The following is a 16,527-nucleotide window of genomic DNA, read 5'->3' on the forward strand; positions in this document are numbered from 1 at the left end:
GAGGCTTAATATCACAGACAGACCCTAAATAAACAGTTAAATTAGAAAATGTGTAAGAAAGTTGCATAATTCTAACGTAATGTGACCGGCTGTATTTGAAATCCCGTTCTCACGAATCCTGCCAAGAGTCCAGCATCCTGCCAACCAGGCTATCTCGGCCTCAGTAAAATTGTTTATCAGTAAATGTTCCACTGCCACTTGGAAAATCCGTTCTTGGAAGGAGTGAAAGTTGGCAGTTTCGCAGATGGATAACAAATAATACGAACAATTTTATAATGACTCTATGTAAGCAATCTATCTTTTAGCAGTAAATGATTAGTTACACGACATAACTGTCTGCACAATTTGAAAAATCGTGCTTTGAGTTTTCTAGAATAGTGCCATTTTTAACCACCGAAAATTTGCTTGGGGCAAAACAAGCACAGGAAGTTTAAAGTTTTTTTTCTCCTTTTCTTAATACGGCTATAATTCTGAAAGCATTCTTATATAAATATCGCAATCGTATAGAATATTTTTCAAAATTACTGGTATTAAAGCTTAAAAAAAATAGAATCAAACGGTATATTGTTGTTTATTTTATTTTATTTGCAGTCCAAGCTTTTATTTATTTCCAATTTATTTTTTCCCAAGACTATTGAATATCGAAAAGACAACAAAAAAGAAAAGACGATAAATTAAAGCGAGCTGTCCAGTAGTGTTATTGATGTCCGAGGAAGAGCAGGATGTCCAAACAGGTGAAGACAAGTCTATCTCTTCGTGGAGATCACACAAGGTACAAAAAGGATCAGGAACCACGTTCATGTGACATGTTTATTCAGGCAATTGTGTCCAAATATCAGACGAAATATGGCGACAGATTTCATCCTAGGCCACTGAGGACATTGAGAATCTGTTTAAGCCATGTTTTATTGGAATGGCGATTTTTAAGTTCTTCGGAGAAAGAGTTCCTGAAGATGTTCTTTATTAGACAATATTAAAAGGAAGTCTGGAATCAAATCTGTGGAGAAAATTAGCTGTCTCATTTCCCTGTATTACACGGTGGGTCAGAATCCATTTGTTGATTGTATTTCTCAATGTTAATAATAATAATTTCTCCAACAGATGGCGCTCTGCGCAGTAATGTAAAATGATTAATTGAATTCAGTTTCCTCTGTGGCACTGTACCATGAACATCTTCTTTGTTTTTGATGTTAATTATATTATGTTAAATGCGTTTGTAAAGATTTAAAATCCCGAGATAATCGTATTTAATACCATTGAACTGAACTGAACTGTTTTAAATATCTGGGCATCTGAAGCCGCTTGCGGCCCTTTTTCCGTTCATCTTGAACTTAGTGGTATTCTGATGAGGTGGTGGAAAGTAAATGAAATAAAAGAGTATTTATGTGGATAGGTGATCATTGAGTTCTAAAGTTATATACAGTAGGGTGGTCGGAATCCATTGGGGAACTACTGTCGTATTATTACTCGCAAACCAGTTGAGAAGATTGGTGGAAGACTTAAAATATTTTTACAATTAAGTAAATTGACATACAGATGGGTGAGAAAATAATATAAGCTCTTCTGTACTAACTCTACGCAAACAATCTTTCTTTTAACACCAAATGTTTTGTCACATGGCAAAACTATAGTCACAATTTGAAAGGTAGTGCTTGAAGCTTTTAGGAATCTTTAACTACGAAAAATTTGCGTCGACCAATATGAGAGCAGAAAGTTTAAAGCTTCTTTCCTTTTTTTTAATACCACTATAATTCCAGAGCTTTCAAGTTTCTCTTAAAAATAGCAAATCTTCAAAGCGCAACATCACAACTGGAGTATAGTTCGTTTACCAGGAGTTGGCACTTGACTCCGCCTTCATCACGTGGTATCCGACGATACTATTTCGCTATTTTTGGGAGAAGGATGTGAACAATCCTGAACAAGGTTGCTATTTAGCGATCGTATGACAAAAATATTTATTTAGCAATCTTTGTGTAAATTTTTTTAACATTAAATATTTCATAAATTTAGTGAAATTTCTTTCTTTTGAGTGAATAGTATGTCCTTTTTGAGACATTTTGCTGCAATATATTTAATTGGCTAGAGTAACGAAAGATATAATAGCAAATGATAAAGCGAAGTAAGCGACTGAAAAAGAATTCACTGTTTACGTTTGGCGAGCAATAAGGGTTGCCTCAATTTCAAGCACGGGGACGTTTCTCCCTATACTCCCCGTCCTTAAATGAACTCTTCGTCCGAGGAGGTGGAGCCAAGTGCCAACTCCTGATGAACGAACTATACTTCAGGGCAGCATTCTTGGATCGATATTATACATCTTATGTACATACGACTTTCCAATAATTAAAACTGTCTAGAACAGCACCACAGCCTTTTATGCAGATGGCACCGGAATCTATATAAAGTCAAGAAGCCCAAATTTACCCCCTTCAGAAATTACAAGAACAGATCTATGAAGACTGAAGTGTCTAATGGAAAACTACTGTTAATGCCAAAAAATCCCAAATACTAATTATACAAAAAAGAGGAATAAAAATATATCCAGAATGTCAACCCAAAATGTCACCATCCAGATTCCACTAGTAAAAAAAGTAAATTATCTTGGCCTTATATTAAGCAGCAAATTAACATGGAATAATCATAATAAAAGCGTTATCAATAAAGCACATGCAGCACTAATCATAATTCAACCTCTAATATACAATCAGAACATGTCTCTGAAACTAAAGAAACTGCTATATACAACTACGATCTTACCAATACTTTTTAATGCCTCACCAGCAATGTTAATAATTCCACAGCATCTTATGAAAAATTAAACACGCGTCAAAACAAGATATTAAGAAAAATCACCTGTGACCAGATGGTTCATCCAGAATACAATATTCAAAAAGATCTGAAAATACCAACTGTATCACAGCATATATATATGAATTAAATTATGCAGATTTCTTCAATAAGGTTACAAAATACAGTACAGCAAGCTTCAATGAAATATTCAACTTTGAAAACTACAGAAAAGATCAAAAATACATACCAAAAGCAGCACATTTCACTCCTCAAATCATGACCATCAAATTAAATAAATAAGTTCTTCAACCCTCAAGAAATCACATCAACTTCAGGAACAACAACAAAGGAAAGAGCTTTAAACTTACTGCGCTCATTTTGGTCGATGCAACTGCGCTCATTTTGGTCGATACAACTGCGCTCATTTTGGTCGATGTAAATTTTGCGTGGTTAAAAGGACACTATTTTTAGCAGCTTCAACCACGATATTTCAAATTGTGCCATCAGTTTAGCTTTGTCGAGTAAAATCTGCCAAAATATTTGGTTTTAAGAGAATGATTATTTACATAGATTTAGTGTGTAAGTCTTCGTATTATTTTGTCACACATCTGTCACTAAATAAATATTTTTCATTTAAGAATTGCCAGAGAGTAAATCATTCAGATCTTTTTAAATGAGATTTTAGACATTAAAAAATAAATAAGTCGACAGAAATATTCTTTACTGCTTATTTCAGAATATCTGAAGCGCAAGGCTGAAAAACCAAAAATGGGTAAGAAAATCATTTTATTCTAACTTGTTTACGGGAATATTTAAATATACATGACTTTTTTGGGAAAAGTTAAAACAACTGGGTTTTTTAACCTAAGATAAAGCGAAGAATAAATTATAATTAATAATAGTGAGAGCTTATTTAGCTATAAATGTAATTGTTTTGTTACCAGCCCCGTTGCTATAAAAAAGTAGGTGTTACTTAGAATTTAGAAATTATAGAGGCTCGATTAAGAAAATTATCTTCAGATTATTATAAAATAATTCTAGATTCAGTAATACTAATTTTTTGTACTAAACTAGTATATACGTTGATACAAATAAAGTAATGATGTAAATATCTGCTCCTTGCTAGTAAAATAAACATTAAAAAGAATTTTTAAAAATTAGGTACATTGAAAACTTTTACTACCGTTTTAAAATGAAAATTTATTTTATCATGTATACCAAAATTTACAATGGCGGGGTTTCATGCGTCGATCTAGATCCAATTCTTGATTACACGCTTGCAGTGATTAGCGTGAGTATTTCACAAGAGCAGAAATTATCTATCGGTAGCTAAATTTCGGAGGATTTAACCCTTAAACTGCTAACGGGACTCATTTCTTCCAACAAATGTTTCTATTACTAATGGGGTGAAAAGCACTTAGAAACTCATTGTAATATATCTCGTCGTAGAGTCGAACCAAGTATATGTGTTTCATGTGTCAAATATCCCCTAGATGGCGCTAAAGAGTTTTTTTGCATGAAATAGCATTGTGATTTTGCACTGGGACAGATATATCCCACTAGTATTCTTCATTGGGACAGATATATCCCACTCGTATTCTTCATTGGGATTGTTATATCCATTCATATTTTCTCAAATGAACATAGAAAAAGAACAAATATGAGTTGTCCAGTGTATAATTTCGGGTTATGCAAAGATTGCTTCACCCTGTATCATACCTTGTAAAAAAAGTCCATATAATAAATTTTCCGGAGTGATAGATGTTGTAGCGCCATCTACGGTAAGAGCTTTATGTTTTTATATTTTGAGTGGCATCAGTCTCAATTGGGTATACTATAGCCTACGTCACAGGTTGTGTTATTCCTACTAAATTTAACCCATGAACGGCATTTTCTGCGAGCCTAACTTCAAGCCACAAATAAACAAACGAAGTGTTTGATCGTTTAAATAGCTGCTCGCCAGATTTTATTGCATTATAAAGAAAAGTAATTGATATTCGATTTTTGATTAATAATTGATTTATGTGGATAGATTGATTTATGTGGATAGTGGCATAGAATTTAGCATTGCGTCATGGTAAATGTTATTCCTACTAAGTGGAAGTAGTTGTGTTTTTTTAATATTATACCAATTTGTAAATAGAACAGAGATGAGCGGTAGAAATATCTTGTCTGAACAAAAAAGTTAATAGTTAGATGTTTTGTACATGTATGTAAATAGATCTTTATTAAAACGTCTACCAAATGAAATTTCTTGATCTTCTACTTCCTTCAGACCTCTCATATTTATTTCCGTCGGTTCTTGTATCCGACAGATGTGCTTGTAGTAAGTCGATCACTACACGTGGGACATATGTATCCCACCATTAAGTACGACCGGGACATATATGTCCCAGCCTTTAAATTGATTGCCGCTTATCGGAAATACCCAAAATACTAAATCTGCCTTATGTGTGACCTATTTTGTCCTTTTGAATAATAAACGGGACAAAAAATATTATTTTTTAAAATTCGTAGTCAAAGGGTTAAAATTTGAGTGGCTATTAAACAGTTAAAATTTTGCAAAGCGTCGGTGAACTTTTTATACTGTATACAGCTCAAACTGTGCTTAAGATAATGGACATAGCATTTAATTCTGTTTTTCAAACTTCTCTAACCAAATTTATTCTTTTTTTTGTATAGAGAGAATACACTAATGGATCCAACCAAATTCGTAATATGATGTTGCTCATTTGACTAAATCACTTAGTATTTTTTTAAAAATCAGATTTTTAAAGATATATTAAGAGTCAACAGTTTTTTTACAAGGTTTCCACTTGCTCCATAAATATATTGTTACGAATTTGTAAATATGAGCACAATTTTGTGAATATTCTCTTGTTATGAGGCTTAATATCTCAGACGGACTCTAAATAAACAGTTTAATTAGAAAATTTACAAGAAAGTGGCGTAATTCTTAGTTAATTTAGAAGGAAAATTACGCCTAACGTACTTCGTAAGGAAGACTTTGTTTGGCGACATTTTTGCCGACTTGGTGTAAAAGAAACCTATCGTTTGTTACCCATTTTCCAGGCCGTTTTCGTCTGATCGCAATGGCTTAAGAATCTCCAGGTAATGTTCTTTAGAGAGAGTTTTGCTTTCATTAATAAATCTAAAGGCAAAACTCGTAATTGAAAAACATCTCCAACGTCACTTTAAAAACGAAATTTTTTCTTTCTTGGTGCCATGCTTTTGCTTTTTATTCACTCGACTGGCGTTTTGTCTGATGGTCGTAAAGAAAGCACCATGCCGCATCACCTGTTATAATTTTCGTCTCAGAAGGGGATTTCTGGAACAAAATGCAGAATTTGATGTTTGTACGCTGCACTAAAGACAACATTTCTAAGTCTGACGAATGAAAAATTCGCTTAGTCAGAAATGACCGGACACGCCAAAATAACAAAAAAAAACGGTAAATAACTTCAAAGTAAATTATGCAAATATTTGACTATTTTTGTTTGCTTTATAAAAGTTAGAGCATGACGGAAGTACTAAAAAATGGGTGAATTATATAAGACTACGAATTATGTAGAAATAGTGGTGGATTAAGCTGCGTCGATTTTGAGCTGCGTCCAGAATAAAAATCTCACGGACAATATGTTCTTTTCATCTTAAAGTGTATTCTTTTTCTACTTTATTTTTTAATTGCTCTCTCTATATCTATCTGCACAAAGCCTTCATCATTTAATCACACAGTGAGACTTTTGACTTATTGTATACGATGTTAAAAGGTCTATCATCCTATAATTTTTATAATAAAATTTAACTTCTTGTTAAATTAAAAGTTTTGAAAATAAATAACAGTAAATTATCATTTAGGGGTACAAATTTTGATCGCTCTCCTGATCAAACGATTTGAACCATATTTTCCATATTTCCGCTATCCCCCTCCCCAATGTCAAAAATCCAAAGCCGTAGGAAAAAAAGCTTGTACGTTTTTGTGCCTGAATTCATAATTTAAAATATCGTCTGCATTAATTTATTTGTATATTTTAGGTGAGGTCTTAGAAGCATTAAAATTAGTGCGTGAAACCCAGATCATTAGATGAAAAGTTATTTAGGGTCTTTTTAATGACATTTTTCAATGTACATCAAATTCAACCATTATAATTAGGGTTGGGAAAAATCAACCAATTAATTTTAGAATATTATAACTTATATAAAACCACTAACTCTTATTAAGTCATTTTATTAGTCATGACTTTCTCAAAATGAATATATTATTGTAATACATTTTTTTTTAAAAAATTGTTTGTCTTGAAATTAATATTTTAAAGGTCAAGTGCTACTAACAATAGTTTTTTACGATTGCAATACTTTTTTTTTATATTTTTAATATGCAAACAGTAAATGTGCAGACGACTTTTTCCGACATTTTGTTCTTTTGTATTTTTAACTCATTTATTTGAATACTAAGATTGAAACGATAAAAAATAAAAACACACAACTATAGAACCTTCGCTTAGAATAATTAGAAAAAAACATTAGACCTTGAAACGTACAAAAAAGCATTAAGTGAAAGTGTATTTTACAAGTAACAAAGAAATGGTTAGTAGTTTTATTGTTCGTGATCATAACACCGTTATGAAAAAAGGTAACAATGGAAGATTGCTGCAAACGATCTTTTCTTTTGATAAACTAAGTTAAAGTCACGGATAACTTTCGCTAAACTTAATGTAAAAAAACTATTGTTCACGAAATTAAAAATCATGCATAAGGCGGAATTATAAGATTATCGTGTTCTGTTGCTATATAGTTTTTGTTACATAAAATTTTAAACATAAAACATACGAAATAAAATATTTTATTGAGTCATGAAAAAGCACGATTTGTAGAAATAATAGTTACGTAACTTTACGATCGCGGGTTCATAATCATAAGTAAACTATTCTTCTACGCAAGTGCCAATGATCTTTTAAAATTNGCGAGAGATACTTCAAAGGAGTGAACCAGCCCTTCTATTCTCTTTAGCCCTGGGAGTGAACTAGCCCTTCTATTCTCTTTAGCCTTGATCGTTTGTTACCCATTTTCCAGGCCGTTTTCGTCTGATCGTAATGGCTTAAGAATCTCCAGGTAAAGTTCTTTAGAGAGAGTTTTGCTTTCATTAATAAATCTAAAGGCAAAACTCGTAACTGAAAAACACCTCCAACGTCACTTTCCAAACGAAATTTTTTCTTTCTTGGTGCGATGCTTTTGCTTTTTATTCACTCGACTGACGTTTTGTCTGAGGGTCGTAAAGAAAGCACCATGCCGCATCACCTGTTATAATTTTCGTCTCAGAAGGGGATTTCTCGAACAAAATGCAGAATTTGATGTTTGCATGCTGCTCTAAAGACAACATATCTAAGTCTGACGAATGAAAAATTCGCTTAGTCAGAAATGACCAGAGATGCTATCTGCTCCGGACACGCCAAAATAACAAAACAAAAAAAAACGTTAAATAACTTCAAAGTAAATTTTGCAAATATTTGACTATTTTTGATTGCTTTATAAAAGTTAGAGCATGACGGAAGTACTAAAAAATGGGTGAATTATATAAGACTACGAATTATGTAGAAATAGTGGTGGATTAAGCTGCGTCCAGAATAAAAATCTCACTGGCAATATGCTTTTTTTCATCTTAAAAGTGTATTCGTTTTCTACTTTAATTTTTAATTGCTCTCTCTATATCTATCTGCACAAAGCCTTCATCATTTAATCACACAGTGAGACTTTTGACTTATTGTATACGATGTTAAAAGGTCTATCATCCTATAATTTTTATAATAAAATTTAACTTCATATTAAATTAAAAGTTTTGAAAATAAATTTTACTTTTATTAACTGTGACTTCATTTAACAATTTTTCTATTGAAAAATTTATAAATGGTAAATAATAATTTAATTTTTATCAGTAGTTTAAAATTCACCTAGTTACAGAAAAAATATTCAGAATTCTATTTTATTGTGGCTTGACTCTAGATCCAAATATTACTTTTTTTTATTGTTTAAATATTTTGAACTTCTACAAAATAAATCCTAATAATGAAGCACTTGTGTTCACTACTTTCTAATTTGAAAAGGCGGCTAAACATTAATGGATTAAATACTATAAAAAATTACCCTCAAAATATACTTTCTAAAAAACTAAATAAAAAATTTAAAAGTCATATGATCATACTCAACCAAAATCGAGCTATCGATGGACTCAAGGTTTTCAATTCAAACCTGCCACTTTTCTAATCTCAAAAGACCAACTTGCTTGCAGTTATTTTCTTGGACGTATGATGTCAGAAAGGTACAAGAACAAGATGTTGTAAGTTCAGTCAGATTTTCAAGCTATGTGGCCGGCCCATTGCTATTCTAATCGTAAATTCTCTTTAAGAAATGAAATTTTTAATATCAGACTTATCTAACATTTCATAACTCAGAAACTATTCGACCTACTGAGCTCAAATTTTGTATTTTGCTATATGAAATTAAATTCTTTAAAAAACAAAAAGCAAAAATAAACATTATAAAACAAAAATAAACATAAACATAATAATTATTTTTAATTGCTTAAAAAGTTGAGTTATAGCGAAATAGAAAACAGTAAAATTAACTTTTAAAGTTCCAAACTTTCAATCACTGTCCTGATCAAACGATTGGGATCATATTTTCCTTATTTCAGAGAGCCCTAGTAGTATATAGTCAAAAATTAATTAATTTGCATATTTTAGGTGAGGTCCTCGAAACATTAAAATTGAAATTTAGTGAAAACCCCGATCATTAGATCAAAAGTTATTCAGGGTCTACTGTTTTTTTAATGATTTTTTATGCACTGTACATCAAATTCAGCCATTATAATTTAGACTGGGAAAAATCAACCAATCTATACTAGGTTATTTTAAGGCGTATTAAACCATTAACTCTTATTGAGTCATTTTATTAGTCATGATTTCCTTAAAAATAATATATTATGGTAATACATTTTTTTAAAAATTGTTAGTCTTGAAATTAATATTTTAAAGGTCAAGTGCTACTAACAATAGTTTTTTACGATTGCAATACTTTTTTTTTTATATTTTTAATATTCAAACAGCAAATGTGCAGACGATTTTTTCCGACATTTTGTTCTTTTGTATTTTTAACTCATTTATTTGAATACTAAGATTAAAACGATAAAAAATAAAAACACACAGCTATAGAACCTTCGCTTAGAATAATTAGAAAAAAACATTAGACCTTGAAACGTACAAAAAAGCATTAAGTGAAAGTGTATTTTACAGTAACAAAGAAATGGTTAGTAGTTTTATTGTTCGTGATCATAACACCGTTATGAAAAAAAGGTAACAATGGAAGATTGCTGCAAACGATCTTTTCTTTTGATAAACTAAGTTAAAGTCACGGATAACTTTCGCTAAACTTAATGTAAAAAAACTATTGTTCACGAAATTAAAAATCATGCATAAGGCGGAATTATAAGATTATCGTGTTCTGTTGCTATATAGTTTTTGTTACATAAAATTTTAAACATAAAACATACGAAATAAAATATTTTATTGAGTCATGAAAAAGCACGATTTGTAGAAATAATAGTTACGTAACTTTACGATCGCGGGTTCATAATCATAAGTAAACTATTCTTCTACGCAAGTGCCAATGATCTTTTTAAAATTAAAATGTGCTGGGCGAATTGTTCATCGAAAAATTATTTTAAAACCATAAACATAAACCATGATTCATGCTTGTTTGATGTTTTTGTAAGAATGTGTATTTCCATGCTTCTTAACTATTTTGCAAATTTTTTAGTACTCTAAAAAAATTTCACTAAGAATGTATGCTATTTAGATGAATTCAAAAGTCTCATCGGAATAAATAAAATTAGTATTTTATTAAAGTGTATTATCTTTGTTTTTTCGAATTCAAAGTTGCTTTCCTGAATTAAATACCGACTAGAGGAAAAATTTTGTGCTTAGCACAGCAAATCCTATGTAATGCACCTTTGCTTTTAAAATAAAAGATTTTAAGAAATGTCATATAACAAAACAATTATTAAGAAATAAAAAACAATTATAAAGTTTCACCCTCTTTACAATCAACAGAACATTCATTAGCTGTCTAATGAGTTAATTTGGCGTGGGAAAAAAACTATGCAGAAACAGTGCTTTTTTTTCCAGTTGCATTTGCATTACATGGTGAGGAAAACCATGAAAACCTCCCACCGTTAGCCAGACCACCAGGGTACTCTAAGCCAGCGGTTCTTAACCTATGGGTCGCGACCCAAAATTGGGTCGCGAAGCATATTTCTTGGGTCGCGCTGAGTCGAACCAAAAAAGTTAGTAATACACCAAATAATTAGTAATACCAACACCTCCTAGAAGAAGTCATTGTGGCTTAATCAGCCTAATTTTGACTTTTTTTGGGGTCGTGACATGAACATATTTCTTAAATTTGGGTCGCGGCTTAAAAAGGTTAAGAACCAGTGCTCTAAGCCATGATCCGTCTACCAATGAGGATATTTTACATCAGCACTTTGGTCGGTGCCAGTCGGGTGCGGAATTCGTATCTAGCAGCCATTCCTGGTTGTCGAACCCGGTTCACCTCATTGGAAGGCAAACGCTCTCGTAGTTTAAATTATTGACAATGGAAACACTCAATATGTACTATGGAAACACCCTATATATGTAAAAAATGTGTAGAGCAATGAATTAAAAATTCTTATTCTTTGCGCTTGTAATACATAAAAATTGGCAATATACTTACTTATAGTATACAATTTTAGTATACAATTTTGTTAAATTACATAGTATAAAATTTTGATTAATTATAATAAATTTTTTTTAGTTTATTTCTTTCCTAACATCCATATTTCATACATTCCATCAAGAAACATTAAGTCCCGGCAATGGTAGAAATAGGTATATATTAAGTGTTGGTATGTTTAGTGTTAAAAGATTTTGTTTCAGATCTGTAAAATCTCAAAAAATTGACCAGAAATGTTTTGAAAACTAAATGCCTCGCACTTTAGTCTTTTAGCTTATTTACACAAAAAGCTATATTTAACAATGTATTTTTTACTTCATTGTGTTGACACAAAAACGGCCGGATTGACAGAAAGTTTATTTGTTTAAGTCTTAAGCCTCTGGCGCAATGATGATGATTTTCATTGTTTTGAAAATGGTTTTTGTTTCGAAATGCATATTCTTTCCTTGTAGTTAGTCGTTTCTTAACATTGTTTGTTATTTTGAAAACGTTGTTAAGAATTTAACTTATTTTTCCAACCTGCATTTTCTTAAGTTTATAAATTATTTATAAAAGAAAAATAAAACGTGGCTTTCTCTTTTATGTGTTACAGATGAAGAATTATTTAGTTTCGCGCTCGTTGGTTTCATGCTATTATGAATGTTTAGATTTTAATGTCTTGTTTTCCCAATTAATGTTTATCCATCGATTATATTTTCCGTTATAGTTGTTGTATATTATAGCTTCAATTCAATGTTGTAGCTAGTTAGTTGCAATTAAATTTAGTTCGTTGTTATTCCAAGTTGGAAAAAAAACTAAGTAAATATGCCAGTTTTATTATGCTAGTTACCTAGTTAGATATGCCAACTGCAAAATGTTTTAGAAAGTGGTGATATTTTAACTTTCAACTAAAATTTATCAGCTGAGTGAATATAAAATAAATATTTGTATTCAAATGTTTTTCTTTGTAGGTTCGCATGTTTTAAAATGCTAATTACTCATACGGATATACTGGAATATAACGATGAAATAACTGTACTGAAAGAAGCTACAAATAATTTCTAAAATAAGGCTCGCAATTTTTCTTTAAAAAAATTTTCGGATCCCGTGGATTCCGAAGATTTGCCAAAATCGCGACTTATTTTTATATAGAAACTCCAGAAATCTGTAAAATATCTATCTAGATATAAAGCCGTAGATTCCGAAGATTTTCCAAAATCGCGACTTATTCTTATATAGAAACTCCAGAAATCTGTAAAATATCTATCTAGATATAAAGCCGTAGATTCCGAAGATTTGCCAAAATCGCGACTTATTCTTATATAGAAACTCCAGAAATCTGTAAAGTATCTATCTAGATATAAAGCTAGATATAAATCCGTAGATTCCGAACATTTGCCAAAATCGCGACTTATTCTTATATAGAAACTCCAGAAATCTGTAAAATACCTATCTAGATATAAAGCTAAATGACAAATAGATGTTAACGAAGTCAACTTAGAAAAAGTGTGTCGTATCACTATGGATGGTGTTTTCTACACTAGGAAGCGCTGCAAGCTCGGGACTGCCTAAATTTCCGGGTTACTGTTTCAGTTGTATTCTAAAGCCATTTGGCATCATTGTGGTTTGAGATTCTTGCAAACAATGCATTTGATTACTTATTACTTATGTTTACAATGCTAACAATACTTGTGTTTACAATACTAAGAGTGTTAGCACTAACGTAAGATGGTGCACAGCTTGCAACACGAACAAACAGTAATAAACAAATGGAAAGAGGCCAAATCAAGACTGCCAAAAAAGCGAGTTATTCAAAATCTAGCAACCATGTCACCTTTTTTAATAATAACTAACAAAATAACTAAAAGAAATTTTCACTCCAAACTCCACAGAATTACATAATAACATTAATATCTTATGAAATACGGCAGATTTGAGCTCAGAAATTATCTAGTTTATTTCTTTTATTGAAAACAAAATTATCCATTTGAAAACATCGCCTATCAGAATAACATGTAATAAGCAGCTGCAAACTTTTTAACCGGAACTAGAGTAGGTCCCGAGCTCGAGATTGTTATTGTTTACATTTCTATTGAAAACACCATCCATAGTTCGTTCACCAGGAGTTATGCATATGCATACCACAATCAATTTATAAATTTGATTATGGTATGCATATAGTAAAAAGGAAAAAAATAAGCTGAATTATGGTTTATAAAAAAGAGCTATTATAAAATTGAGAATATCAGAAAAATTTAATTCTTTGCACGAAAATTTAATTATTTTATTTTCGAATTGAAAAATACTTACTGATTTTTTCTAAATGATGTCTTTTTTTTATAATTTATTCAATCTATTGTTATTACAAAAAACAATTTTTTCAAATCTTGTTATTTTTTTATTAGAATTTTACATAAGTTCATATAAACAACCGAAATATTAAATGGATTATAAATTATTTATTTATTGTACATAAATATAATTAATACTGGTTAAACAAAAGTACACAAAACAAGATGAAAATTCACGGAATCTCAGGTTTTCACGAAACATCTTTTGTGAAACACTGGTTGAGAAAACTTTGCTTAAATTAGAAGAAAAATTATGAGTTAATAATTTCTTTCTGTGTCAATAATCCAGCTTCTAAACAGATTATTAAAAAATTATTATTTTATTTAAATGAAACACTGGTTGAGAAAACTTGGCTTGAATTAAAAGAAAAATTATGAGTTAATAATTTCTTTCTGTGTTAATAATCCAGCTTCTAAACGGATTATTAAAGAATTATTATTTTATTTAAATGAAACACTGGNAGCTCGCTACGCCACTGTATAATTAATACTGGTTAAACAAAATTACACAAAACAAAATAAAAATTCATGGAATCTCAGGTTTTCACGAAACATCTTTTGTGAAACTCTGGTTGAGAAAACTTTGCTTAAATTAAAAGAAAAATTATGAGTTAATAATTTCTTTCTGTGTTAATAATCCAGCTTCTAAACGGATTATTAAAGAATTATTATTTTATTTATATGAAACACTGGTTACGAAAACTTTGCTTAAATTAAAAGAAAAATTATGAGTTAATAAATCCTTTCTGCGTCAATAATCCAGCTTTTAAATGGATTATTAAAGAATTATTATTTTATTTAAATGAGAACTTTTTGAAAATAGCTTTTGGGATTCGATAAAAACACCATTTTTCTTTAATCTTAAAAATTCTCTTGACTAATCCACTTTTTATTAGAACTGTAAATCAGATTTTTTCAAAACCAGAAAGATTAAAACCAGCTGTATAGCTTTTAAACTTTTTCATTTACTTGTCAGACAAAAATCACTTCCACGTTTTTAAGAATCAACTTCACAGCAGTTTGTCGTCATTTTTATCCTCTTTTACGAAAACTAACTGTGACTGTAATGGAAGAGCCGTGTCAGCAACATGAATCACGTGGAGCTTTTTAACGACCATGACGGCTGAATGGGGATAACTCCCCTACAGGGCCCCACTTTCACAATGGAATCAAAAATACGAAATGTAGCTCAGCCTCGAGTTTTTTTTCTTCATTTTTTTCTCCTTTGGAGGGAAGAGTTACCTTTGAAAGCATAAATATGGGGTAATTTGATAAGCGAATACAATTTATAATCATTTATTTGAAACGTCAGTTATAAGAAGAGATTAGTGAACCTGAAAACACGCTTAGATATTAAATTTAAAAATAATAATAAAAATTGCTTAAAAAATCCTGTATCTTAATAGTTTCGTTCAGTAAAATTTATACTGAATAAAAATTATATGTATTTAATTTACGTTGCACTACAGCTGCACAATGGGCTATTGGCGACGGTCTGGAAAACATCACTGAAAATGATCCTAAGACATGCCATCGTAATTTTGATCCTCTGCATCGGGGATAGCTCCCCTTCTTTGGCAGCTCGATGACCTGCGCGTGAGGTCCAGCACTTTACTGTAGAACAGTTTAACGAGGACCAATACCGCCCACCCTCGGTCCCTGCGCAGACTGATCAAAGTAGTCACCACCCGCTAACTGACCGCATCCCATGATGCTTGTCTTCTGTGTTCTACTGGGAACCATGTCTTTACGATCAGTCCAAGGCGGGACAAATAAAAATGGAGAAAAAAAGCTAAACAATGTAAATAATGTACAAACAAAGTAAATAACAAAGTAAATGATGGTACAAAATGTAAAACAATGTAAATAATGTTGAACATTGTAAATAATAAAGAACATCGTAAATAAAGTTCAAATAATGGTACAGAAATGGATCTCTAATAGTACCTTTGAAAAAGTAAATCTGAAATTACTTGGTAACAATTTTAAAAAACCGATGAAAATCAATATTTGCCAAAATATTAATAGCTTGGTTCAATAAAATTTATAACTTGTATCTTTATAGTTTCGTTCAATAAGATTTATACAAATAGTAAACAAACTATACAACGTAAACAAAGCTTAAACAATGTTAAATATCGTGAATAAAGCATAAATAATAGCGCGAAAATGGAATACCTAACACAGTGTTTTCATCTCAGAAAAAAAATGGGTGAGAATTTCTCACCCTTTCTCAAAAACAGGGTGAGATTTCAAAAAGTTAAGTGAGATTTCAAAAATTAAAAAAAAAAAACGCAAAGAGACTTGAAAAATATAATATCTTTAATTATGATGCATTTTTAACATTTCTAATTTTTAAAGCATTGAATATTTTTGCTGCATCATCATATGGAAAATGTTCTACATCTACTTTTTAATCAGCTATTCTCATTAGGTTGCTCAAATGCGTATTTGTTTCGTTTTGATCGCTTCTACCCACATTTGTTTCATTTTCATTTGTCCGTTTCGGAGTAGAAGATATTGGCTTTACAAGGTATTTGTCCATCTTACATTAACGAGCAAAAAATTTTAACGTCTTACATGAAGAAACCTTACCTACGGTAAACACGTGGTTGCAGAGAAATGCGTTCTGAAAGAGGTTCCG

This window comes from Parasteatoda tepidariorum, chromosome 9, assembly GCF_043381705.1.
Source record: "Parasteatoda tepidariorum isolate YZ-2023 chromosome 9, CAS_Ptep_4.0, whole genome shotgun sequence".
NCBI lineage: Eukaryota > Metazoa > Arthropoda > Arachnida > Araneae > Theridiidae > Parasteatoda > Parasteatoda tepidariorum.